General features: G+C 32.9%; 1 long non-coding RNA gene across 1 annotated transcript in view; it reads left to right on the top strand.

Annotated features, from left to right (window-relative positions):
• Positions 1–27,848, top strand: part of LOC146998222 (uncharacterized) — a 720,447-nt gene that overhangs the window by 325,284 nt on the left and 367,315 nt on the right. Inside the window, exon 2 of the long non-coding RNA XR_015040042.1 lies at positions 8,753–8,782. This is a non-coding gene — a long non-coding RNA (uncharacterized LOC146998222). The remainder of the gene's footprint in view (positions 1–8,752; positions 8,783–27,848) is intronic.

Below are 27,848 nucleotides of genomic sequence, written 5' to 3'. Positions count from 1 at the left end.
ACTGCACTACATTTATTGTTGTACTGCAACTTGAGGTAATCTGATATAAACACGAACTGCATTATAAATAAATATATTTAAAAAAACTTCAAGATATACATTAAAAGATCATGGCCAGTAATCTCTTAAAATTACTTTCGCCCAATTCTAGTATGGCTTATTAAATTATACACATGATTTGCTGCATTTCGTTTATGCTTACTTCCTTAAATTGCATTAAAGGTGTTATTTGTCATTCCGTTAATTCAGTTCTCACTTCATTGGAAAGCCAAAATACTTAAAAACTCAAAACATCGTCATTCAAAATTGTAAAATACAAAAGACATGAAACATCAAATACAGTTAAAAAAACAATTTTTACAATTCAAATTATAGTTTTTACACAAAAACAAGCAAGTCAGTCAGCGGGCAAAACGTCAGATTTTTTCGGTGCACAAAACTTATAGTTTACTTTCGATCTCACTCGGCAAAAATTCATTGAAGGTGCAGAAACTGATTTAATTCAATATTCTACTGAGTTTCAAATGTAACCAAATGATGGTTTGCTAGGCTTAGTTCACCACTTAAACTTTTAAATTGTTAATAATTCTACAACTATTGCAGGTACTTATAATTTACTCACTTTTAAAGTAAAAAATGCACTATTTACGAACATATAAGAATAAAAATCTTAACTCACCTAGCCAGGTAATAGAGTAGGAAAAATATATATTTGGTATATGATTGGTACAGCCGATCGCAAAGAGAAAGGGAGGTGCACAGCTACATGGTATTGCAGTCTCGTATAAAAAAATGGAAAAAAAAATATATAATAAATTATAAAATGTTTTCGATACATTTACATTAGCGATATATTTTTATATTTAAAGTAGGAACGGATTTTATATTTTTAATGCGCATCCTTGAACATATTTGCTGCTTTCGAAAATTTTTTTTTTTAATTTTAAATATACATGATATATTGTCATATGATGCTTCATGAAATGAGAGTAATTCTGAGCTATTTAAAAATAAATGAAATATTTGTACTAAATACGATTTTACAAATTTTGTATGCAGTTCTGCTAATGGCAGTTGAAACTGAAACCATTTTAAATTGCCAATAAGTTTGCAGTACTACATGGATAAGCATTTGTTGCAATTTCCTCTCATTTAGGTTCACAACTGCATGAGAAATAGTTGTCATGGGTGTTTATTAGTTTAGAAGTGAGTGAAGCATTTTTTTTTTTAATCTCCAAAATTTATTTGTTTTAAAGTGAGGCATAAAAATCTTAATCTATTTGCGTCTGTCACTCACTAATCTATCACTCGTGCGTTCTTTGAAGTCCAGCACTACCTGCATTATAATTAAATACTACATTTAAAAAGACTTCAAGTTGTACATTAAAAGATCATGGCCATAAATCTTTATCTTAATTACTTTCAAACAATGTTCTTAAACATAGTGTTCCGCCCAACATTCAAGTACACATTATGTTTTTATACGCACTGTTACTTTTTTTATTTTATTGCAAGGTCATAATGTGCCAATCATTGATTATTTTAAAGATAAACTTTCAAAATCAAATGCAGTTACCTTATTTTATTCTTCCTGCTTCTCAAATTACAATAACAAAGTAATTAATACGTGCAGATGTCTTGGAAAGTTTATAATAATAATCATGATTTCTAATTCTTTTTTGTTACTTATCCTTGCCTTTTTCATAAAATGTATTTTTTGTTTTATTTAAACACTTGGGTAGGACTTCATGTTCATTCCAAAAGGAATTTGGTGCTTCATTTAAATTATTACATAGATTTATATGTTAGTCTCATCGGGAAATAAAGAGGGCATTTTTTTCTGATAATACGACAAAAGGCTAATTTATTCAGCATTTTATTTCTGATTTGTTAAAGCTGGTATTTCCGTATAAAAATTTCAGTTTATCATTTGAATAAGACTGCGACTAGTAAAAAGTTATTGCTTAAGATAGTAAATAAATTTGTATATTCATATAAAGCCTAATATCGTATTGTATGTTACAATTTTTAACTATTTCTCTCTTCTTATATGTAAAGAATTCGACTCGGAGTTAAGAATACTGAATTTCTGAAAATAAATCCTCTAATATTTAAAATTATAGTAGCAAACAAATGGGTACTATATTCTCTCGTAAGAACACGCTTGTTCCTGCTTTTGTTTGGTACGATTTAATTTTCAAAATGAAAAAAAAAAATAATAATAATATTTGAAGTAGCATTTCTTAAAAATGAAGTTTTTCAAAGTTGTAAGTTTTGAATAAAGACGTAAATTAATGCAAAGTTTGAATCTAATCATTCTTAAAGAAATAAAAACATTGCTGTGATAAAACAATCGGTTTTCAAAACTCGAACGATTCAAGTTTGGCTTGAAAGTTGACACGATTTGTTTCCGAGTAGTATTTCGCTACCAGCTTCTTCCAGGTTTCCAAACATTTTGTTCCCAAAAAATCCAACAGTTTAAATCTTTGATGCTATTGCTCTAAGCAGAAATGGAAATAAAATCTGAAATAAAATCTACGTCCAAAGGGGCGTTTCGGATTTTATATTACGTCCAAAGGGGCGTTTTTACTTGTATCTTTATTTACTAATTGCCATGTTCTTCGCCCTCAAACTAAAAAATTCAATTCAACAGTAATATCACAAATAATTTAAGGAGAGCATATCCTTAGATTGTCTAAGACACAGTCTTGTGGGCTGAGATAAAAATGTTTCTATTTATTTAATGTTTTACAGTGTTGCTATTGCTCGCTTTGAAATCGTTCAGTTGTTAATCAAAAATTCATTTGTGTTTCACAAAATATGAAATTGATGATAAAACAAATTCCAAATTTGGGCTTGCGGATGCCCATAGTCGAGTGGAGGATTACGTTATTCAAAATTTGATGTCTCTAGGTACCGTTGTATTATCATAGTGCGAGAAACATACATACATTCATGCAGATTCTTTTCTATTTAATTTCTTTAAATGTAATATAGGACTCTAATATTTAGTGGTGGTATTTTAAAAAGCGATTTAGCCTTTCACAGAGTTTCTAGGCAAAATGCCGAAACAAAATTAATAACTCTATATAGACTAGAACTAGAAGAGAAACACGCTAATGAGACAATCAAAATTGTAAAATCAACCTTGTATTTAGCGTTGGTATAACTCTATATATTCTTCCACTTCCCTAGCGTGCCTACGTGGTGTAACAGTAACACGCTGGGCCGGTATTTCAGAGGTCCGTGGTTCGATTCCCGGCGAAGGCGGTTGCTAATTTTCCATCTCGTCTGCTTCCAAAAAATACCTAATGACTCTACAAAAACGCGCCCGAACTAAAAGTGTTGTGGAGGATGATTCTCCGAACCCAGGATTTGGCGACTAGGTTCCCTAAAATCCTAGTCGCCCTTTAAAAAGGGGAGTATATAAGGTATTTCTCCCACTTCCCTAGCGTGACTTCGTGGTTTAACGGTAGCACACTGGGCCGGTATTCCAGAGGTCCGTGGTTCGATTCCTGGCGAAGGCGGTTGCATATTTTTTATATTGCCTGCTTCCAAAAAAAATCTTAAAAATATCCTCTTTCTACAGCTCTACTGGGTAAATTGTCTCTTTGAGTTAATAAGTTACGGTAGAATCTTCTGATTTTAATCCTTTGTGAATCTTCACATTGTAAACACATATCCTACTCTTGATGTTTGCAATGTTAGTTTAGCCGAAAAAAAGGGGACAGATCTCAGTTACAACTTATCTCCATGCAATACTTTAAAAATCTTCTCTTCCTACTGAAGGAACTATCATACTCAGAAATGTGAATGAAATCATCTGTGATTTCTTGATGCATAATCTGAACTTCAACAAACAAACAAACAAACAAAAAGTCTGCTTCTCAAAACAGTATATTTTCTAATTTAAAGCTACATTCAATCAAAAAGAAAAAAATCTGAAAGTTTCAGATTTTAAATTACCTCCAAAGGGGTGTTTTATTAACGTTTTGTGCGTTACCTTTATTTATTAACTATCAAGTTCTTTGCACTTAAACCATACAATTCAGTTAAATAGCTAATATCGCAAATTAATTTTAAAGTGAGTATATCTTTAGAATTTCCGATACAGAGTCTCGCCCGCTGGAGATATAAATGTTTTTTTAGTACAGTGTTGCCATGTCTCGCTTGAAATCCTTGAGTTTGTTAATCTTGAGTTTGTTAATGTTTGATTTCATAGTTTGTAAAACTTTAGCAAATTAATCAAAATTTTGCTAAAGTTTTACAAACTATGAAATCGATAAAAAAACAAATTCTAAAGTTTCAAATTGGTCTTCTACATGCCCATATTCGCAGTAGGATTACGCCATTCAAAATTCGATGGCTCTATGTACCGTTGTTTTATCACAATGCGAGAAATATACCTACATTTATGCAGATTTTTCATTATTTAATTTCTTCAAATATAATGCAGGACTCTAACATTTGGTGGCAACAGTTTGAAAAGTGAAACGGACATTTATAGTGAACCAACGCAAAATCGTAAAACGGAGACAATAGTCCTTCAGGAACAAAGCCTCTTTGGACTAAAAATTGAATCAAGATTTAAAAAAATCCTTACTTTTCCAGATATAAGATTTTCTATTGAAACTTAGGGTGACCACATACAGGGACTATACAGAAGCTGTATCGATTAGCAAGATAGTTTTCTAGTTTCAAGCCAGCATCTTGGAAATCGTATGTATAGAACACCATAATGACATTCACATGATCCCATCTAAGTTATGCCCGCCCCCAGCGGCTCAGCTGCAAAATCGCTGAACATTGGCAGTTCCGACCAGGATTCGAATCCAGGTGAACGAGTTGGCTTTTCGGAATTTTACCCATGTGTAACGTGTATAGGAGCCAGTTTCCTTTGCAAAGTCCGCTGAGACATGAATACATCCCCTTAGGCATATAGCCTCAGTGTGCTTTGCCGTAATATACTAAACCTATGCTATGAGCAATGCAAAGTGTGGAGTTACACTGACCACGGTTGCGGAAGCAGCACCCATTGAGAAGAGTGATAGTTATTTATGCTGCCAAGGGTTCTCTAAATTCTAACAGTCTAGTTCCAGCCGCTTGTTCAAATATTTTAGCCTAAACGGATGCTGGGTACCAGGATAGCAATACACCCTTTTGTGGAGCCGTTAAGTTTACTTTGAAGTAAGAAACATGATGACTAGTATCTCAAGAATTTGAACTTCAGATCTTCCAACTTCCAGACGGACGTGTTTCCAGCTGCATCGTAAAATGACGCAGTAAGAAAGAAGAAAATTCCTCATATTCTGCACCGCATAAAGGGCAAGTTGAGATGAAAGGACCCAAATTGCCAAAACCTAGTGATGCAGATTCATCATCCACCAGATTTTAATTCGGCTCCCACTTATACAGTTTTTCAGAATCCTTCAAACTCGGGCACATAAAAAATCATCCATATCCTCCAAGGAAATAAAAAACTTTCATTCCGAGCGGTCATACGGGCTTTACTCCCTTATCGTTTTCTTTTTTGTCAATAAAAGTTTGCAGCTCATTTCATAAAGACTTTATTCCAAGTATGAGCAATTGTGCTATCTTCAGATATTGTTTATCATTAAGATTTGATATGTATTTGTCAGATAAAATTAACATTGGGTATTTATCGCATCAGTGAATATTTATGTTCTTAAATAGAAGAATCTGATAAACCATTCGTTGAGTCACATTGTTGGTCCTGAATGTTTACTTTCAGCTCTCGTTTGCCAGCATTTTCAGAAATAATCGTCGGTTGGCAACGTAGATTGCCTGGAGATTCATCTTATTCATAAATGATTTGTTCCTATATTTCAACGCACCTGATTCGTCAGTTGTTTCTTTTAATATTTTTATCAATAGAAGGAATTAGGATTTCCATATCTTTTTATCTATTAATAGCTTTAAGAATGTTCTGTATTTATCTAAATGCTAGGCAAAGCCGGGTTCTGCCTCTCATGGCCAACCCAAAATTATCATCCCAAAAGCAATAAATAAATAAATAAATAAATGGGAAAAAAAAACAGAAAAGCAACAATACAGTTAAGAAGCATTAAAATATTTACAAATATTTTCCAAAATTTATATTTAGTCGTTTGGGAAAACGTAACCTTATTAAAGAACTGTCTTTGCTTTAAAAAACAATTTAAACTAGCAAGCAATAGGTCTTTCCCTTCCAATACACTTTATAACAATAAACTCACTAAATAATAATTCATCAATTTATATTCGAATTTTCTCTGGTCTCAACAGTTAATTATCAATTAATGTGAGCTTTAATCTTCTATTCGCAGAAATATTCTACTCAGCATCAATTTACACGGAGTGGAACTCCAATCCTCTCCAATAATTATTAAAATCTCTTAAATTAACAAATGTAAATTAAGAGGAGAGATGGCATAGGTTTCTATTATATACTAAAATTACAAGCTCTTGAAGCCTAGCAGTGCACTTGAATACAGCAACTAATATACTGAACACACTTCGCTGAAGGCATCTTCCAGGAATTTGAATGCTTGTATCGAAATTATCATCTTGCTAATACAGGACGCACATCAGAACGCCCTTCATAACGCGAATTCCAATCTGTGGGTATATATATGGTCGTTGCATGTCTTCTAATAACGAGACGAAATGTAAAATCACTCACCATCGAAGACTTTCCGACCGTTCCCGTTATTAGGGTCTTTCCTGGATAATACAGAGTAATTTAACCGACATCAAGTTATTTCCTCTAGCGGCGTTAAGTACGTCAAGAGTGATTGCAGCGAGGATTGAGTTATCTGTATTTAAATTGGTAGAATGGTATTGGATATTTCTATAACTTCTATGTCCTTGTAAGTGGAATATTATGCTGCTTTACATCGTTTCGATCCTAAGCAAATAATATTCTGTAACATGTAACTTTCATAATCAATTCTGCTTAAAGAATTCGATTGCAATATCAGAATAATTTCTCACGGATAATTGCTGAAAAGAGTTCATGCTCGAGTTTTTCTAACTCCTACTGATGGCAAATATTTTGAGATATCCGAACCTCATGTCCAGCCCAGAAGAGGAAAAAGTACGACAAAACTAAATTCCTAATTATGAAATTGTCTACAGCTTTTGTTATAAACAAATGCAATTAAAATTATAGGAAAAATTAATCAGAGAGACAAAAATTATTAATAAAATTAATGATGCAGTTATTTTTACGTAAAGTATTTTATTTTACATGCATTTTGGATGCTTTTTTGTCATCGGGATCGGATTCAGACTGTGGCAACAGACTGTGGTAACAGACGGAAGATCGCGCTGATAACTTCATGTAATAATTATTACATTTGTTGAGGTTACATAATACTGCATTTTTTCAACTCAGACTTATTTTTTACAAATTATGAGAAACTCTCTTATTATGAGAAGCTCTTTTATAAACATAGAACAATTAATGTAGGTGATATTACTGTCCTCGTTATGTGAGGTTCTTGCTAACGGCGGATCTCTCTAGTCGAGAGTTCCAGAGCATTCTGTCGTGTTGTTCCGATGAAAACAATCTGCGTACTGAATTATCCACGCATGCTTAATTTTTCAGTTGTATTTTACATCCTCTGATTCGTTATATCTGGAACAATATCAGAACAACGATATCAGGGATATCAGATAGCTGGTACATTGCGCAGAGAGATGGAACATAATGAATTTCATGAAGAAGTGATTACCTTCTTAAACTAAGTTTGACATGTTTACCTTCCTTAACGGAAGCACATGTTAACTGCTAATATTTATGATCTTAATAGGAACTACAGAAAAATTTCCTCTTTTCGTTTCCAATTTAGATTTTGAAGTTTTTAGTTTTTATTATATTTTAAATATTATCTACTATTTCCTTGTTTCTTTTCTATTATTATGTTTATTTATTTATTTACTGTATTAGTGATATAACGTACTTGTACACTTTAAAAACACGAGGAAACAGAATTTACGAAAAAAAAAAAAAAAAATGGAAAATTCCGCGCTTGAGAATGAGTGTTTACAGTGTTCAGACTCTAGGGCTAAACTAAGCAGTAAGGAACTATTATTTCTTTCAAAAAATTTTGGGAATTTTTCTGAGAATTTGGCAATATTTAAGGAAATAATGCCATCACTCAATTTTGGAGAGTATCCATTATAAGCAAATATATTATATTTAAATTTTGTTATTTTAATAAACTAATTTTTAATATTCTCACTCAGTAAAGCAGAATTCACGTTTAACATCTTTTTTAAGAAATTGAATTAAATTCCTGGTATACGTAGCACAAATTTCCTTCTTACGTATACTGACGGTGAGTACAAATAAAATGTCTCGTTTGTTTTTCATTTGTTTGGCAAATTCTTTATGAAAATATTTTATAGGGAAATTATTAAGTTACATTTTATTTGCATACTATGTTTTCTTTGTTCACTTCAATTCCGAATATTAGATAATAAAGGTAATTTTAAATGTCATATCTTTTAAATTCGGAACATCCGGCCTTCCGCTGGAAAAAAAAAATAACAGGAAATGATTATTCCCAACAATTTTAAAGGGACAAAAAGGAAGAAGTAAATAAGTTAAAAATGTATTCTAAAGAAATCAAAAAGCTCCTTCAAAAATACCTATCCCCATTTTTTGCTTAAATTTTTTTTCAGTGTTTGATGTTATTTTTATTAAACATCATTTCAATAACATGTTTTATTTTACTTTTTTTTTCAGGATTCGAAAGAAGATATATGAAATAAAAAGGTAGGAAACCTAAAATATTAATATAGTGTTGTTTTTTTTTATATGGCTTAAAATTACTTGCATGATAATGCATGTATATGATTAAACTGTAAAATTTTTTTAAAGGTCACACTTCATCATTTTCTTTTCTAAATATTAAACCTGATGTTATTTTTTAAATCTACGTTGAAAAGCGAACATAAACAAAATTTTATAAACATTACAGTGAAAACTGAATGATGATTATCTAGTTTTATTTAAATTTCTTTTAATGACATTTTAAAAATAAACCTCAAAAGGGAGTCTAAAATTCAAGCGAACTACACTCATGTCCATAAATTAAGGATAATTCAAAATCAGGCAAAGGAAGAGTTAGAAGCAAAACAAATTTGACTTAATTTTAAAGCTTATTTATTAAACAAAAGGTAACGAGAAGAAAAGATGCTATATATTTGATATTATTAAAAAAATTAGCGATTTTTTCGCCCTGGAGCAAATTACAAAAAATACCTATTTACAATAAACCAATATAACATGGTTGGTATGATTGTTAATACATTGTATGTCTCCCAGACGATGCAATACAGTCCGTACAACGCCTAGGCACGCTGAGTATCAAATTATCGATCTGATCTTGGGGGATATTACACCACTCAAAAAGCAATGCTCTCCGAAGTTCCGGTAGACACGTAGGAGGAGGTTGACGGGCTGCAACTCATCAGCCAAGCTTGTCCCACACGTGCTGTACTGGATTCAAGTACGGTGAGAGTGCTGGCCAGTCCGTAAGGGTGATATCCTCCGATTGAAGGCATTCGCTTACGATGTTTGCAAGGTGAGGACGGGCGTTGTCATCCATAAACAAAAATTGTGCGCCCATGGCGCCCCGAAACGAACGTACATGTTGTTCCAGAATGACGTCCCGATAGATTTGGCTTTTCATGGTTCCAATTTGAACATGCAGGTCAGTTCTGGAACCCAGAATATTTCCACCCCAAAGGAGCACTCCTGCACCACCGTAACGGTGTCGTTCAATGATGTTTTCTTGGTAGTAACGGGTACCTGGAGCTCTCCATATGAAAGTCCGGCGAGAATCAGACTGCAAGCTAAAACCTCGACTCGTCGGAAAACATCACACAAGCCCACTTTTGCGGTGTCCACAATGCATGCTCTCTACTCCAGGCTAACCGCAGGCGACACTGAGTTGCAGTAAGTGGAACGCATCTGACAGGTCTACGAGCATACAGACCAATCTGCTCTAAGCGTCTGTACACGGTCTGCCTTGAAATTGTCGTACCAGTTGCTGAAGAGAGCTGACGAGACAGGTCTGAGGCTGTGCTCCGCCTGTGTCTTTTGGCAGTAACTGCCAAATACCGGTCCTCATTCGGCGTTGTAACTCTAGGGCAACCTGTGCTGTAACGTCTACTCACATTACCATCATCTTGGAATCGTTGCCAAAGCCTGGAGGTGACACTATGAACAATTCCAAGTTCGTCTGATACTTCCAGTGGGGTACGCCCACATTCCAGACGGCCGATAATTCTACCACGTAAAAAATCATCCATATGCGTCCTTTGTGTCATAACTATTCGTTTATTGCACTGAAATGCTTAGTTGGATTTCCGCGTGACTCCGAATTATCCTTAATTTATGAACATGAGTGTATTTAATAACTTTTCGTAATGACGAGAATTTTCAGTTAAAAGAAGAAGCTTCACTTGCCCTCATCTGTTTTTTATCTGATAATGAAAACTTTTCTTGAAGTTTGTACACTTTGTCTGCTTACTGACCTAGCCATTTCTAACATCGTATACTTGATAAAATATTGTTGCGTGCGGGCGGGTTCGCAAAAAATTGAATACACGCAGGACCGATAAAATTTATTTTATCAAAAAAAAAAAAAAAAACACTTCAAGGTTCTAAAATTTTCCACGGAAATACTCGTACGTGTGTTTCACAGTATCACAAAGTACAATTAGTAGTTACACTTCAAACCACTAAGAATGTTAAACAGAACTTAACGTAAAGCTTACTTAAAAGAGAAAACTAATCCGGAGATATCTCAATTCATACCCAACTAACAACTCGCATCAACAATACTGACAGCAGATATTCTCTACGGCCTTATATAGTTTTCAACCGGCCGCGAGATATTCTGTTACTTTCTGCTTCTCGAAGTTAGCGGAAAGCAATATGACGGTCGAATTACGGCTGGAGCAAACATATTGGTCAATTACGTTTATTCAATTACAATACCTATTACGGTGATACAAGGACCTGAACAAAATGTCGTCAAATGGTTGCCCGCCGTTTCTCAAAATACAAGGAGAGAAATATATATGAAGACGCGAGGAAGCCATCAGAAATGCACTTATTCTTATGATGCTTATCTTGTTTAAGCACCCATTATACTTTAAACATTTTGAATGAATTTATAGCTACTGAACAGCTTATGATCAAATTATAGTTTCAGTTTGGCTATCTGTGTGGTCTGATACATATCCATATCGAGGATTAATTTCCGTGAGAAGGGAAAAGAACAAGTATACCAGGCCTAAATCTTTAGAAGACAGCGGACATATATTTCTATTTTGAAGTGACATAATTGTACCTAAATAGCAATATCAGACACTACTTGTTCTCACCACTAGATTTATATTCCCATTTTAAAGCTGCAGAAAATTATCTTACTCTATTTTGTACTCGCTTTTCTTTTGAGGGAAGGCGCAAACCGTATAGTACAGGAAAAATAGACGGGACACTAGAATGGAACTTTACACCAGTGGATTTAGAGGTATATAATCTCTAACTCACAAAATCTAAGCTCCGCAACAATTTTGCCGAACCGCTGACCAAAAGGTTAAATATTGCTGCATACTGGTAGTTCATTCCAGGTTGGAACCCGGGTAAACGGGCGAGCTGATGGTTAGTTTTCATGTTTTTCTCGATTTGTAACTGGAATGGAAAACAGTTTCCCTTAGAAAGTCCTCCATAAAGCTATATTCCAGGTTAGTTAGTCTTCGTGCGTTTTCCATTTACAAATAATGTAACAAATTAGTTCTGATGGAAAATATCTGAGGAAATCTCCGACAGAGTCTCTCTTCCTACTTACCTTAACGTCTCTTGCCTCAGCATCAAACATGATCTCACCAGTATTATAAGTGCTTTCATTCTGCCTAGAAATTATATACTTACAAGCATGCTAATATTTTTTAGAATTCGAACCCGGACTCAACGAAAGGACGAACAGGAGTTTCTAGAAAGGAACAGAAGCTTGATCGTAATTTTTAAAGCTTTGCAGAACATTTTTTGTTAAAAAAGAAAGTGAGCGTAGCTCAGTCAAAATCACGTTTCACCATAAGGCCGAGTATGGTATAGATGTTCACCATTTTCGATATACTAATTCAAACTACTTTATGTTAACTTTTTGCTTCATTTTGTTATCTTCTACTGTTCCAAAGAGTCGAAAATTCAGGAAAAGCCATTTCATATGCATTACACTCGCAGTAATATAATTTGGCTGTTACATGGTGTGCAGTCTAAAGATAGAGGTTGGAGCAAGACAGAGCCAGCGCATCCTTCTAGACACGTTAGGTGTCGCAGGGCTTTGCTTTCTGGATAGAATTCCGGTGAAGAATACCCTGGAGGCGGAGGTCCGAGGATCCCCCACCCCTCCTCTACTACTACAAACCTCACGAAAGAATTCAGGCTCACTGTGTATTTTCAGTACCTTTTTGTCACACAGACTTTATCCGCTTACAAATACTCCTGCTTTCTCCGGAGTTTGAACCCGGGTCTTTCGGCACGGCTGTCAGCATCACTTATCCCTATTCCATGTGGACGGCTCTTCTACCCGCTACAGAGGATATGTGTAGCGTGACGTCATCCGAAATAGTATACTTGGTATCATAATGCAGAGGGCATATTTATTATATATAAGGCATATTTATATAATTTCTATCGCATTGTCGAATTTTGGCAAAGAAATTTGGTCTTTGATCTGGTAGTGATCACTATCACACTTCAGTTGCATTCTTTGCCAGATTTCTCTCACCCTTTGACTCGGCAGTTCATCCTGGTGCTGTAAAGATGGCAAAGGTTTCAGACAATGTAAGTTAATTGAAACTATGCAATAGCTAGTCTAGGAAGGGCATCTGAAGAAACGTTGTAACAAGAGCTTCCAGCAATGACAGGAATGCTAGTTTAAATGTTATTTCGATTACGTTACTTCGAAAATGACTAAGCAAAAACTACTTTTTTTAATTGCATTATGAGCCTTTTAAGCTAATTTTAAACAAATGTGAACACAAGATTATTTGAAGTTTCCGAATCAACATTTCTTAAACCTGCCATTAACGTCAGCAAAACTTCGATGTCTTTCCAAATTCCTTTTCGTAAAAGTGCTAAATATTCAAATATTTTTGTTTTAAACAGATCTGCATTCCGTGAAACTTTTCCGACATTTAGGAAATTAATTTAAGACACCTTATTTTAATACCTTTTTCCGAACAAGTGTTTCATCTAACAGAACTAACATTTTACATTATATAATGGATTAATGATCGAAATATAACTTTCTCCGTGATGGAAAATCTTTTTATTATTAAAGTTCATAGGTCTCGTAATTTTATATATGATGTCAAAATATTTATGCTATAAAATTCTACTTTATTTGATCCGTTCCTTAAACTAGAACAGCAAATTCCAGATAAACTGAAAAATAGTTTTTTGCAATCGATAGGAAACACTCTATGTATATGAAGCATGCAACGAATTAGGAGGCTTGAAGCTGAGTTGAAACATAAAAATCCTTGTTAGATGCATTATGTTAAAACAAAAATTTATTTATCGATCAATGAAAAGTGCATCGTTTCTTAAAGTGTATGTCATTTTTGAAATGAAAACTTCAGTAATATCTCTTTTTAAAGAATACGTCTTTCAAAAATGAAAACATCAGTAATCTAAAAACTCGCCAAAAAGAGCCTAAGTAACATAAAACATCTTATGAAGCGTATTTTATATTTCATCGAATATACAGTCAAATATCGAAGGGTCTCTGAAATATCTGACAGCGAATAAATTTACGCAAAATATTTCTCGCAAAGTGTAAGTAAAATATTTTTCACAACTACCAATATTTGTACTTTCCATTTAAGAGAATAAATTGTCTTTTCGCTTTTATTTTATGTCAGCCAGTATTTTAGATGAAATTCCGGTTCAGCTTTTACAACAGCAATGTTTTTGGAAGGTTCTTTGCATTAATATTATAAACAACTTAATGCCATGGCTTCATGAGGAACAAACGGCAGATAACTGTTCTTGTAGATAAATCGTGCATAAAATGCTTTCCAGAGTTCTTGAAAATCCAGATTTCTTAGGAAAATTTCTAAAGAGCATAAACTATTTCTTGAATTTCAGTGATTGATGTTTATTTGCATTTATTCTGTAGTAATAAACTGAAATTTAACTCTCAGGTAATTGGTACAAAAAAGAGATATTGATAAATCTCACTACGATAGAGAATCATGAAATACAAATTAAGAAATGAATTTGGAGTGTTAAATTAATTGGTAATTTCTTCACCTGTATTGAAATTGTTATCTAATTGGCATATTTTCTTAATATATATAAATGAATATAATTTTTTAAAAAAATTCTTAATTCTTTGTGCATTTTTTCCCTTTTTTGTAAGACAAAAACAAACACTAAGTAGGAGAATCCATTTTTAAAATTTAAGGAAACTCGTTCTCTGAACGCACTGAGGATGGAGAAAATTATGCAAATATTTTTATTATGCGAATATTAAATTTTTATTATGCGAAAATTATGCGGATATTATTGCGAAAAGTTTAGAGAACCTGGCACTAAAAGCTAAAGGGGAATACGCGAGTGCGACAAAATACTCAAGATAATACTTTAATTTAATTACTTTTCAATAAGAACATTTATTTAGCTAACCATTCTCCATTCTGTATTGTACTATCTTGTAACTGAATTGGCAACAATTAAGAACAATATCGAGTAGTATGCTGTTAGTTTAGGTCCTTCTCATGGAGATAATTTCCCTTTTAATAAAAAAATGTATTGAAGTGTATCTTTGGTATACAATATGTGTTTTAACTTTTACAAAAGATTATCATAATTAAAGCTCACTTATAAGTATACTTAAGACACAATTTAATCCTATACACATGAAAGCAACGATAGTTTTAGAAAGCTCTTGTTATAATGTGTATCATATCTAACACATTTCGTACGTGAATTAAGAATTTGTTTAACTGTTGCCTAAGGACTTTATCGGATCTTCATTATATTCTTTACTGTTGACATCATTTTAATACTTAAATCTTGGGAAGAATTTATTAAGAAAGAATCCTGTGTAAAAAAATGTATATTAAAGCATTCATATAATATTTTTAATCGTCGCAGACAACAGTTAGTTGCATTAAATCGCCTTTCAACACAATCTTTTTTTTCCCTTTGATGTCTGAAAAAATACTTATTGTTTAGCAAAGTAATGTCACATTAAAAAATTGGAATAGAAGAGGTGTTTATTTTATTACTGTTTGCAATTATATACTGAATTTATGAAGTTACTATGTAAAAACTTGTTTTCTTTTGTTTCGCTTTCTTTGCTGCTTTAAATAAATTTCATTTTCGCGTTTTAACCTTGTCTCTAAGTTTTTAAAGATGAAAATAAAAAAGAACGCTACTAATTTATTTTCAAATTATATTTATCTATCTGATGAGTTTAATTTAAAAAATGAAATCTACTTATACATTTTTCGTCTTTTTATAGTTACGAAATGAACGATTATGTTACGCTTGGAATATTTTTATCTTCTATTCTTCTGACTTCTAATATTTTATTTTCTATTCGTTAGACTGTTGCATTTCCTAATCGTGGAATAGATAGTACTGTACTACGTACGAATGTACAGTAATATCTATTCCACGATTCTATACGTATTCTATATTATTATCTTATATATTTTAATTGAGAGAATATTATATTCAAAGGCAACAAAATTCTTGAAAAATTAACTTTAAGTAAAGTCCTTGGAACCAACTAACCCTTTAACCAGCAGAACCTTTAAGCAAAATTCTTGAAAAATTGACTGTGATATTTCGAGATGTAATACACGGATATTCGTTACTTGGGTGCTAACTAATTACACCATGAGAGTAAGCACAGAGAAATGCAATAAGTATTAACGTTCGTTTCCACTTGAATGCTGACTGGGGAGAATTATAAGATTCTGTCGACCAAATCTAGACGATGACGAAATATCTCTTACCCTGCTATGGAAAATGAAACGAAATAGAAATCTACAGAAATTTGAACTATTTTAAATCACGGAAGAATGATATAGTTACGTATACTGCCTTTTGTTTTCAGCCCAAAATGACTACAACGTTTGTCCTCAAAGTAGTAGGAGTGAGTTTCAAAATAACATTCACAGTTTTGACAGAACGACTAAATAGTTTTCAACATATGCCTCTTCTTCATCAACACACGGTTTCCAGCGAATCTGCCAATCACTGAAGGCTCCCTGGAATGGAATTCTCTTCAACTCCCTCGTTATCTTGAATGGCCTGAACCAAGCCGTGGTGCCATCCCTTCATGAACCTTTTCAGTCGGGGGAAGAGAAAGAAGTCCGAAGGAGCGACATCTAAGCTGTACCTGTACTTAAAAGATTCAGAAAACGAGTCGTTCGTGGCCGTTCAGATATCCTTGAATCCTGGAGGCTCCATCACGACAATGTGCCAAGCCACACCGCCTTTGCTGTCATGGACTTCCTGACCAGACAACGTACCACACAGCTTTCCCAGTCACCCTACAGCTCAAACGTCGCTCCTTCAGACTTCTTCCTCTTCCCCTGACTGAAAAGGATTATGAAAGGACAATAGCACGGCTCGGTCCAGGCCATTCAAGAGGCCGTAACGAGGGTGCTGAAAAGCATTCCAGCTTCTACGTTCCAGGGATTGGCAGAGTCGGTATAGGCGCTTTGCTGCTGCAAAAGGGCCATATTTTGAAAAACAGTCGATAGGACAAAATTGTGAATAAATTAAAAAAAAAAATAGTACTACTAATTTCCGGACAAACCCTGTACTATTCACGAAACGAGAGTTTGCCTTGTTTCATTTTAATTCGCTGTTTCAATTTTCATTCGAGTGTGTTGCCATTTGGAGAAAACAAAAGATATTTTTCTTTCATATTTAATCTACCCGTTATTAATCAAAGGACTAAACGATAAAAGCAACTGATGCAGTCTTAAGAATAATACTATTATTTATTTTTAATATGCTTGATTTAAATAAAAATGCATTTATTTCATGACACATCTAACATTAAATATCCCTGTAGAATTACATTATATATTTTATTTTTACTTTTTAAATAAACAAAAGATATAGAACATTTCTCTGTTAGTCTCAATGTATATTCATCTAGTAACCTATAAAATGTTTTGCTCTTCCGCCTTGGCCGCTTCTACTCATAATCTATACAAATAAATCTATACAAATAAACCATATTAAACTTTAAAACAGCCCTTTTGGATGAACTTAAAAAGAGGAACTCCCTTATATATAATTTTCTACTATTCTCTTGGTTTAATTTCTTGACTTTTGTATAAAATAAATGTTTTTCATAACATTTATACTCTTCCGGTAGCATTGATTATGTGAACAAAAATACAGGATTACTAAAAATAATTTATGGATTTCGAAGCAATTTATATCAGAATTAATAGCAAAAAAGAGTTCCTTATACGTAAAAAAACCGATTTTAAATTATTTATTTAAAAGTATAAAGTTAATAAAAATAATTATAAAACTGGCCGGTTTTAACGTAATTGTTCTTTGGGATTTCTCTTTAGTGATAAGAATAATATAATGATTAAACACATTTTATGTTGCCGAACATAAACATTAGCATCCATAAACATATCGGTGATTTTTATCATCTAAATTTCGAATATTCATCTCTTTAATTTTCTATATATTAAATTAGTACAGAGTAAGCAGGTATGGCATTATACTCTCCTAAAAGTGGTTACCCTTTTGGAATATTCCTGTTACAAAGTTACTTAAATGTGGTAAAGCTCAAGAAGGCTATCTCTTTAAAGGAAGAAATGCTCTCGGAGAGGAATTTCTAAGGGAAAAGGGCTCAAATTCATGAGAAAGTCGACAAAAATACACGTCCAATCAGCCCACAAAAATAATTGTCAATAATCGCCTCTATAGCTATGCGTTATCGTTTGCGAAGGAGGCCACGTTGAAAACTTGTAATTCCAATTAAAAGCTTTTTATTCTCCTCTCTTGTGTTGTCGTTGGTCCTTTACCAACGCACTTTTTCGCACATGTTTTCCGCCGGGAACCTTTGTATGATTCCAGCGCAATTGACGGTTTTTCAATGCGTTGATTAATAGTGCAGGAAAGAAGTTAGTGTTGTCTCTCGAAAATTTCAAAATGTTTTCACTGTCACCGCAACCGTAAGAGATCGAATTTACAATGACTTAAAATAATCTATTTGTCGCCTTCAAATGACAATATTGGAAATTTCACTTCAATTGGTTAAGCGGATAGGCCGCTAAGAGTTCATAAACCGGAGCTGTTTTTTTTTTTTTTTTTTTTTTTTTTTTTTAATGACCGTCTGTGTTTCGTGCATATTTTGAAGATAGGCTTTTAAATAATGCTTGATATTATTTAAATATTTAAATATTATCCTATTTTAATGTATATAAACGCGCATTTAACACTAACGCGCATTTAATGTTTTTAGTCCGTAAGAAAATGGCATAAAAACTACAACCATATTTTTTGCAAATTACCATCGACAGAAATAATACAGACATTTATTTCTAAAGTAATTAGATTCACTCAATAAAAAAATATAAAAAGCTGAAATTAAATTATACTAATAGTTTTTTTTTTTTTTTTTTTTTGAAAATTTTTTACACCGTAGAAAAATCTACTGTTTATAGAAAGCCGTAATGTCATAAATATTTTATCTTGCAGCACCTGAACTAAATGTGTGAAATGATAGCTTTTCCTATTTTAATACCTAGCTTAAATATTTTTATATTTCGTTCCATTCGGTTTTTTGCCATTCTAACAAAAATCGTTGCTTTTTTCAATGTCTCATATTTTTCTTTAAATATATTTACACATATATAAGTTATGTAATTGCTCGCAAAGCTACTTTTATTACAATAAATCTAAGCAATCATAAGTTTGACTTCTCATGATGAATCTGGTTAGCACAAATAAGAATAAATCGCGCATGCCATAATACTATTTCATTAATTTGTCACTAGCTTAGTAAAAAAAATGCCTCCGGATTACCGTCATTACAACCAAAACAAAATGACTTACTTAAACTGACAAATAAAATACTATATAATCATACATTTGCGACATCAGAGACACTCCGGTGTGGATATTACCGTCAAATAAGTGAGCAATTCGGAGTAATCAGTGTACGAAAAACAACCCATCTCAGCATCATTTTCACTGACGTTGCCATCAGCGCCGTAGTAATAGCCAACATATATCGCAAGGAAATTTTTTGATGCTTTCGCACGGTGTGGAGGAGAACAGAACGTCAACTTTAATGACGTCATTTGTCAGCACTGCATGACGAAATGTCTTGGAAAGGAATCCGGCCATCAAATGCAACACAATATTCTTCCTCCATACTTTCTTGTTTCTTCTTCTCCTTTTCTTTGATAAAGGTTAATCGAAATAATGGAAAAAAAAGAATTCGTTGGGAAGATATCCCAAGTAAAATTTTAAAGTAAGTGGATGTAAACTACTTTCATGCGTCATTAAGGCCATCATAACGGAAGTGTGAAATGACGTGAGAAATGTGATAGCTTTGAATGAAATTTCGCGCTTGATTCCCGCCTTCGTTGTCATGTAGAAAACAAATGTTGTTCATCTGTAACCTCTGCTTTGCTATTCGGAGAAAATAAAGCTAACTTCCATTATCTTTCAATAGGATAATAAATAACACCTTTCGATTTGCATTTGTTCTTGCAAAAACACGGTTTATCATGCGAATCTTTTTCTTTCATCTGTCAAACAAGTTGGGATTGACATCATAATCTATTTCAAGTAGAGATTGTAATTTATTTCTCCCCTCATTCCCATTTAGTTGAGATAAGAATTGTTTTGCATTTGTGTTCAGGCGTAAATACGGACGCTTTTATTTTTACATTATTCTGTAGATTTGAATTATGTATACATTTGGACTATCTTTAATAAATTTGCAGTTTTTCTACTAAGTGTTTTTTGCCAAGCATGGGTATGACATTAATATAAATGATATTTCGTCCGCTGTACATTAAAAACTGTTTTGTCAATATCTTCAGTCAGCATTACTCAAAATATTTTATTATGGTATTTGTAACTGATTGAAAATACAAATTAACAACAGGTGTAGCATCCTTTATCTTCAAACACGATACTCTTCACGAATTGAAATAAGAAATTCATAGCATCCTGACTAAACAAAAATGTTCTTACGAATTTTATACTAAGATAGGTAGTATTAGTAGTATAATGAGTAAAACTGCTTATTTTTCTGTGTAATGTAGCTCAAGAAAAATTTTGACAAAAAGCTATGCCGGAAAAGTAAGAATACAGGGCAAGTGTATTTAGCATTGAGTAAATGGGTATCTCGGTAATTTGGCGAGATATCGCCAAGCTAACAACGGTTTTGGCGACTTATTTTGCTGCCAAATTTGAAGAAAAATTGCCAAAAGTCGCCAAATTTGGCAACCATTTGTCGACATTTTATTTCGGTTATCTGTATCACTGTAATATGTATTGAAATTGAAAAAATGTAATTGACCATTATATTAACTGTAATGGTGGTTCGATCCTTGGAAAACTTTCCAATAATTTCGAGAAGCAGAAGGTACGAGAAATATCTCGCTGCCAGTTGCAAACTATAAAATGCCGGAGAGAGAGCATCTGAGGTTCAGTTGCTTAGTTATTGTTGCTGCGAGCTGTTTAGCTCCTCGTGCACTGAGATATCCGAGTTAGCTTTCTTTTTAGATGAACTTTGCATTGCGTTGTATTTAACATTCTTAGTAGTTTGAAGTGTAGCTACTGATTATACTGTGTGATACTGTGAAACACTTGTACGAATATTTCTGTTGAAAATTCCAGTGTTCTTAAATATTGGTTTTAATAAAGATAAATTTTATTAACGTATTATCGGACCTGTGTATTCAGTCTATTACAAACCGGTACGCACGTAAAAATATTGTTTGTTTTGTGAAAATAATTAATCTTCAGAATATAATGATAATAATGATAATATTATTATTTTTTTTAATTTTTATCGTTGATGAAAATTTAAAAAAAAATATTATCATTGATATTTTTAAAAAAATTTTATAAAAAACGTTTACATTTAAAAAAAGTAAAAAATGAACAAAAAGTGTAAGGTAATTTATTACTTACTTACTATAAACTGAGTTGCTGTACCGCCTGTTCTATGATCAGTATTTGTATTGCCAGTATTGCCAGTATGCATGAATATTTATCTAGAACTTAATTTAGAGCTTGAGTACGTATTGAGTAAATTGTAATGCATTTAATGAAATGACCATAATAAAACAACAATTCACATGTTTTTCTTTTATTACTCTTTGCTTATACAATTCACGTGTTTTTCTTTTATTACGCTTTCCTTATAAAGAGCATCCCTACAGACGCGCCGGATTTAATATGCCAAATAAAATACTTTATGATTACAAAATAAAAAATATTTTGGGATTAAAGTTTCATATATTGCACCCTAAAACAGGTAAATTTTTCGATTCCATAAAGAAAAATAATGTTCTCCCCGACTTGTTCTCCAGCGCCGCAAACGATGACTTTACGTATCTCTTTGTTGACGGTGGCTAATAATACACTGAATTTAATAATATTCAAGTTCTTGCATTTTTAGCTTCTCTACAATTATAAGCTCAGGCTTTTATGCACTTTCAATGAGACTGCCATGCGCATTAGCGATGTTTTCAACAGCTCCACTGGATCGAGAGTGTCGTGCTTTAATATCTGCTGTAGAACTTGGGAGTTCAATCTTGTTTAATAATCTGGTATGTGTTCCGTTAGGTGCACTGTCACGTCCAAATATTACACGAAACGTCCTAACATTCTGTGCATAACACACGCCTTTCTTGAAAACGTTTTCACAATCAAAACTTGCTGTTCCTTTGCGCATTATTCCATGTATGCAATGAAGCTGTGAACTGACAGTGAGTGATAAAACTCCAGTGCCAGATCAAATTAAACTCCACTTTCTTAAACCGAGATATTTGCCTATTTTAAGTACATAAAAATGTTTTCATTTCCTTAAAAGAAATCTTTTTTGTGGCATATTAAGTCCGGGGTATTTTGATGGGCACCCTATATTACACTATAAAAAATAAAAAGATTTTTGTTTGTAATAAGGTTTCAAAATAAAAAATGTTTATAATTTCTACCATTGGTTGTTAATTTTTCTTAGTATTAAAATTTCGTTTATCAATTATCATTCTTTGAGATTTGACACACGGAGTGAAATTTTAGCAGCTACAATTGTATTATATCTCTTTATGGTATTTTAAAATTTAGAAATTTTTCTGGCTTATAATGCTAGGCTAACTTTTATTTGTGTTAAAATTAAAACTTCCAGTTATCATTTTTTACAGTTACATTATTTGATTTGAAATGTAAAATGAGCTGCGAGTAGTTACAAATTTATTTCAAAACGAACCATACTTATTACCTCGATTATCTTTCCATATACACAGAAAACTCCTGGAAATGCATCCAGATACCATTTCTAATGCTACCTAATTTCTAAACTACATAGTCTGCTGCCTACGCGTTGTAAATTTAACGGTGGATGACCCAGAGGAATGAATGCACTCAGCTATCATTAATCATCAAACTTTTGTCAGACTTTCTTGTTAACGCTAGCAATATTATTCAAAACTATTCCCCCCTCGCTTTATAATGTATGTCAAAATGTAGCCCTGGAACTTTTGGAATGGCATATGACGATGTTTTCGAGTGTCATGGATTTGTATAGAGACAAGTTATGACAGGTATGCATCATAATTTTTAGCTTTCTGCAGTTTAACAGAAATATGTGCGAACAAACTATACTGTGCATCGTTTTATTAATTTCAATTATGCATCGTGCTAATTATGTGGGGTATGTTTGACTGACGCAATAGTTAAAGATTAAAATTAGTTTACTAATTTAAAAACACACAGCAGCGAAAACTATACTGTAAATCTGTGCATCGTTTTATTAATTTCAATTATGCATCGTGCTAATTATGTGGGGTATGTTTGACTGACGCAATAGTTAAAGATTAAAATTAGTTTACTAATTTAAAAACACACAGCAGCGAAAACTATACTGTAAATCTGTGCATCGTTTTATTAATTTCAATTATGCATCGTGCTAATTATGTGGGGTATGTTTGACTGACGCAATAGTTAAAGATTAAAATTAGTTTACTAATTTAAAAACACACAGCAGCGAAAACTGGTTTAAATGAATTTGTACTCGACGTAAGAAAAACCTTACCCTACTTAAAAGGAATCTTCTCCAAACTTGAGTTTCTGCTATTTATTTTCAAAGTTTCTTCCTAATACTTAATTTACATTTTTACTATTACCTTCTGCGTACAACGTGCATAAAATAAAAAAGCGACAACTTTAATATCTTCCGTTCTTTTGTTTCGATTGAAGAAATTTAACGTTCATTTTTCATGTCTCGAAAGCGCGACTTATAATATATTAGATTTATATACAGAATTATTCTAACATAAGTATTTTGACGCAAAATCTTACTTATATATATATATCTTATATATATATATTAATTAAACTTACTTGATTCCTTCATTCAGAATTCTAAATTTGGGTTCAGTCCAAATAAACTTGACAACTATTTTCTGATTTGGTTTTAAAATTTAACTTTTTTTTTTGTAATTTTTATAAATCTTTCTAAACACGTTTGGATAATTTCTTATAATCTGTAAAATTTTTGCCATCATATTAAGGTAGATGCATGTCTAGGCATACATGCAAAAAAGTATTCTTTATTCAAAATTTCCAAAGGTATACGTAAATTTATACACTGGCGCGTTTTCAAATTGCCTATTTGTTATAAGCGATAAAAAAGCCAAATGTGATTTGCGAAATTAGCTAAAATTATTTGACGTATGATCGATGCCATTTTTTCTGCTCGAGGAGAATGAAAAAAAGGAAAGCAAAATATGTTGCTATAAATTAAGAATTTCGGCAAGTGAATTATTCTTGGCGCAAATTGAAACACGTGCCCCAAGATAAATCTTAAGTTTCTCACTAAAAGTTTCCCCAAATTTTACAAAATTTAATATTTGGGCATAATCTAAGTCATAGAATCTAAATTGCCAATCAGGAAAAGTCCGATTTTGTGTCAAAATGCCTGCGTTATTACAACGTTATATAAAAATCTAATATATATCCTTAGCGGCGCTTTGCATACATGAAAAACGCAAGTTAAATTTCGTCAATCGGCCCAGTAAAACGGGAGATGCAGAACTGTCTTATTTATTTTTTCGCAAGGTGTACATATTTTAAATCTTTAACACTTGCAGCAATAGTTTTTATTGTATAACTCTAATTTAGTATGTATTGTATGGTATTGTTGATTAAATGAAAATATTGAGAGCAAATATAATTATAATAGCACTACCAGCTTCTCTGTTAGCGGGGTGATAAGGAAATCGATTGCCATGGCTAAGCCCAGGATCTAATTCCGGAGATGGCATGGATCATTGTAAGTGTATGCTATCTTGGTGGCATAGAGGCACTTAGAAGTCTGTGGAAATGAATGCCCTCTAGAAATTTTGCTGGTAGGATAAAGGGAATGAGAAAGCTTCAGATCCATCTCTAGAGGTTCACTTTCAAACTTTGGGCGGAGCTTGCCGGATGTCCTTCGGTGATCTCTTCTAATGCATCTTGGACAACGTTCTCAGTGATAAGACAGTCAAATGACCAATTGCCTTGGTCTTCCGCAATGAATGGTTAGTTATCAAAGTGTTTCGACCGTTAAGAATAACATAATAATAACAAAGTTCTAAATGATTACGCGCATAAAATAATGCATACATTACAAACGTGCATGGTGTTTTCGTATAAATTTTCCCACATTTAGTAAAGCAAAAGAAGAGTAAACCCTACAATTTATTTTTGTTCTGTGAGATATAATTTTATGCAAATAAATTTCTGAAAAAAATATCATATAATTTCTTTTAACTATTACTATATCTTTCTGTTAAAAGCCTCGAATTTTATTTATCCACTGAAATCTCGAATGCCAGGATGTATCGGCAGAAAGAAATAATTAAATACATGCATACATTTCTATAAAAATGCATTTGGTTTTGAAAAATAAAAAAATTGAGCTTTCTGTTCGTTTATTAAATTTTACCTAAGGCTGCTTTCATAACTCTCTAAATTCCTTTTCAATATTGCTCAGAAATCTGTTTAAAATTTTTTTAATTTTCTGCAATTACATTTTCAGAAATTTTCTTGTGAGAACTGCGGGAAAGAAAATATTGTTTTTATTGCGAAGTTTTTCCGCCAATTAGCTAAACGCGAACTTAAAATTTAATCATTTCTTCACTAGACGAATCCAATTTTGTCACTTCTTCAGCAAAAAATGCCATCACAAAAAAGCTAATCTTTTATAGCATATTTAAACATTAATATCGTGACAATTGCGAAAAACACAATATCTACTCTGAATAAACCGGCCACATACTTAAGGGGATAATCGCTTATTTGGAAAGCATATTAAGGGCGCGTGTAACATATAAATGAAAATACGCAGTGATACCTTGGTAAACGGCTGCTTTGAAATACATCCAACTTAGTATACGTCTTATTTTGAAGCGAAAATGCTTTTTGGAATGCTGCATTTTTTTGGGAATGCGTCTGGAGTACAATGTGTCACCAATGAATGCACCGCATTTATTTACCTCTTTCTAGACAACTCTACAACGTCCCATAAGCGTCAGTATGTATGTTGCCACTATTGTGCTTCCCCGAAAATCAGACCCGGTCTGATATTGATTTTTGACACGCTGGTGTTAATGTTCATGGAATATCTTATTTTTAATGCACAATAATTAGCATTTGTTACTGTTCAAGAAACATACTTCTTTAAATTCAAGAAATACATTTATTCAGGTTCAAAAACATACAAAAATGAAAAACATAATGTATTGAAATACAGTCACATCATCATCTTTGGAACATTGCCTTAAAGCTCCACATCACGAATATCGGCTTGAATATTTTGCGAATTTATTTCCTCAAAGACCATTATAACCCTAGCCTCTGATGTTGAGCAACAGAACTCTCCTCAACTAAGCTCTTCTTATTCATGTAGCCTGCTCGTAGGACATTGACAATAGAAGTATCTGTCATTTTATGCCATGTATTCTTCATCCAAGTAAGGACTTCTTGTAGCTTAAGCTTCACAAAGTTTCCTCAATGATTTCTTTCCATTCCATTTTCAATATAGTCATTAACTTCTGTGCGCAAATGGTCTCTAAATGGATTGTTCATTGAAACAGTCTCTAAAATACGATAGTCCGACATCACAAGCTATCGCGTCGCTGTCAGATATTTTTTGGTATTTCATAGCAGCTGCACTGGAAAATCACCCGGAAGTCTTGTGTCCCGGCTCAGTTGTATATTAAAGGCTGAACATGGAGAAGACTCTAGGAATAAAAGATAATCCCCAGTTTCGAGAAAACAGGGTAGTACTTGATATACAATAGCTAGATATAACAGACACTTAGCGAAAAGTGTCTTATATAAATTGATTGAATTTTTTTTTTATTTTATGTATTTCCTTACTGATAAACTTTGTTGGGTATTGTAGCATCACATCACACACAATCTCTACATAAAATAAAACAAAGAGTCTGTCTCTGTGTGTGTGTGTGTCTTTCATTCGCGCTGCGCGTAAGCTAATAGACCCACGGCTACGAAATTCGGTACATAGGTGCATCTAGACAAAAGACAGTGCATCTCGAAGTGAATTTTTCGAAATTCGAATTAGAAGTTTTTTTATTTTATGTTTTGTGACGAAATCACGTCACTTTGAGACATAATGACGTGATTTTACTCTACACACTCCATTTTCACATCGTCATGAAACGTAGGCACTTAGCTATTTTACGAACTTAAAATAAATTTTGTGTTTCAATAAATCGATTAAATATGAACGTATTTACAAAGGGAGCTTAACACCTTTTCAACGGGATATTTTCTAAAAAGGTTTATTTTTAAAAATGTACATTTTATTTTTCTTTGATTTTTGGACACTTTAAACTTTCATCCTTGCGACTGCTTTTACAGAAAGAATTTTGGAAAAACAATAATATTTTGTATTTAAAAAAATTAAATGAAGCTTCCGAGTACACTTCTCACATCTCACATCTTTAAAAATGTGATTTTGGCAACAATTTTCCTTTCTTATTGTTGTTGATAGATTTTTGATGAAATCGCATCATTTTTAATCGCGCCGACTGTCACGTATACGTGCCAGCAACGAACACACTTACCTACCGGCCGACACGCAGGCGTGCCAGAGGATTGTTCCGTTTTCTACCGACTGTCACGTATTTGTGCCAGTACTTTGGAACGTTTTTTAAACTATCATTTCTGCCACAAGATGGCACTGTATGTCCATATGGTTTCAGATACATGTACATTAGACCTTCTACTCGAAATGAGAGAAGCATGACTCATGTGTTTTTGATTATATAAACAAACGGGGAAATAAATGTTTCCGAATGGCGTGATTTATGACGTCTCTTAAATCGCACTTTATTCGCACGTGGTAGTTGTTTACTGTAAGTAGAGAAGTTTTATTTGCTCTAAAGCGTTGGGTATTTCGGTTTGCAGTTCAGTTTTTAGAAAATAATTAGATCTTGTTAGACGTGAATTTTTTGTTTTTACCGTTGCAATGCCGAAGCGTCGAAAATGTTTAACAGAGCATGAACTAGCAGAA

This window comes from Stegodyphus dumicola, chromosome 3 (genome assembly GCF_044657685.1).
Source record: "Stegodyphus dumicola isolate Sdum_Otavi_A_Nest chromosome 3, ASM4465768v1".
Taxonomy (NCBI): domain Eukaryota; kingdom Metazoa; phylum Arthropoda; class Arachnida; order Araneae; family Eresidae; genus Stegodyphus; species Stegodyphus dumicola.
The sequence above is the reverse complement of the archived record's forward strand: the minus strand, read 5'-3'. Positions and strand labels throughout refer to the sequence as shown.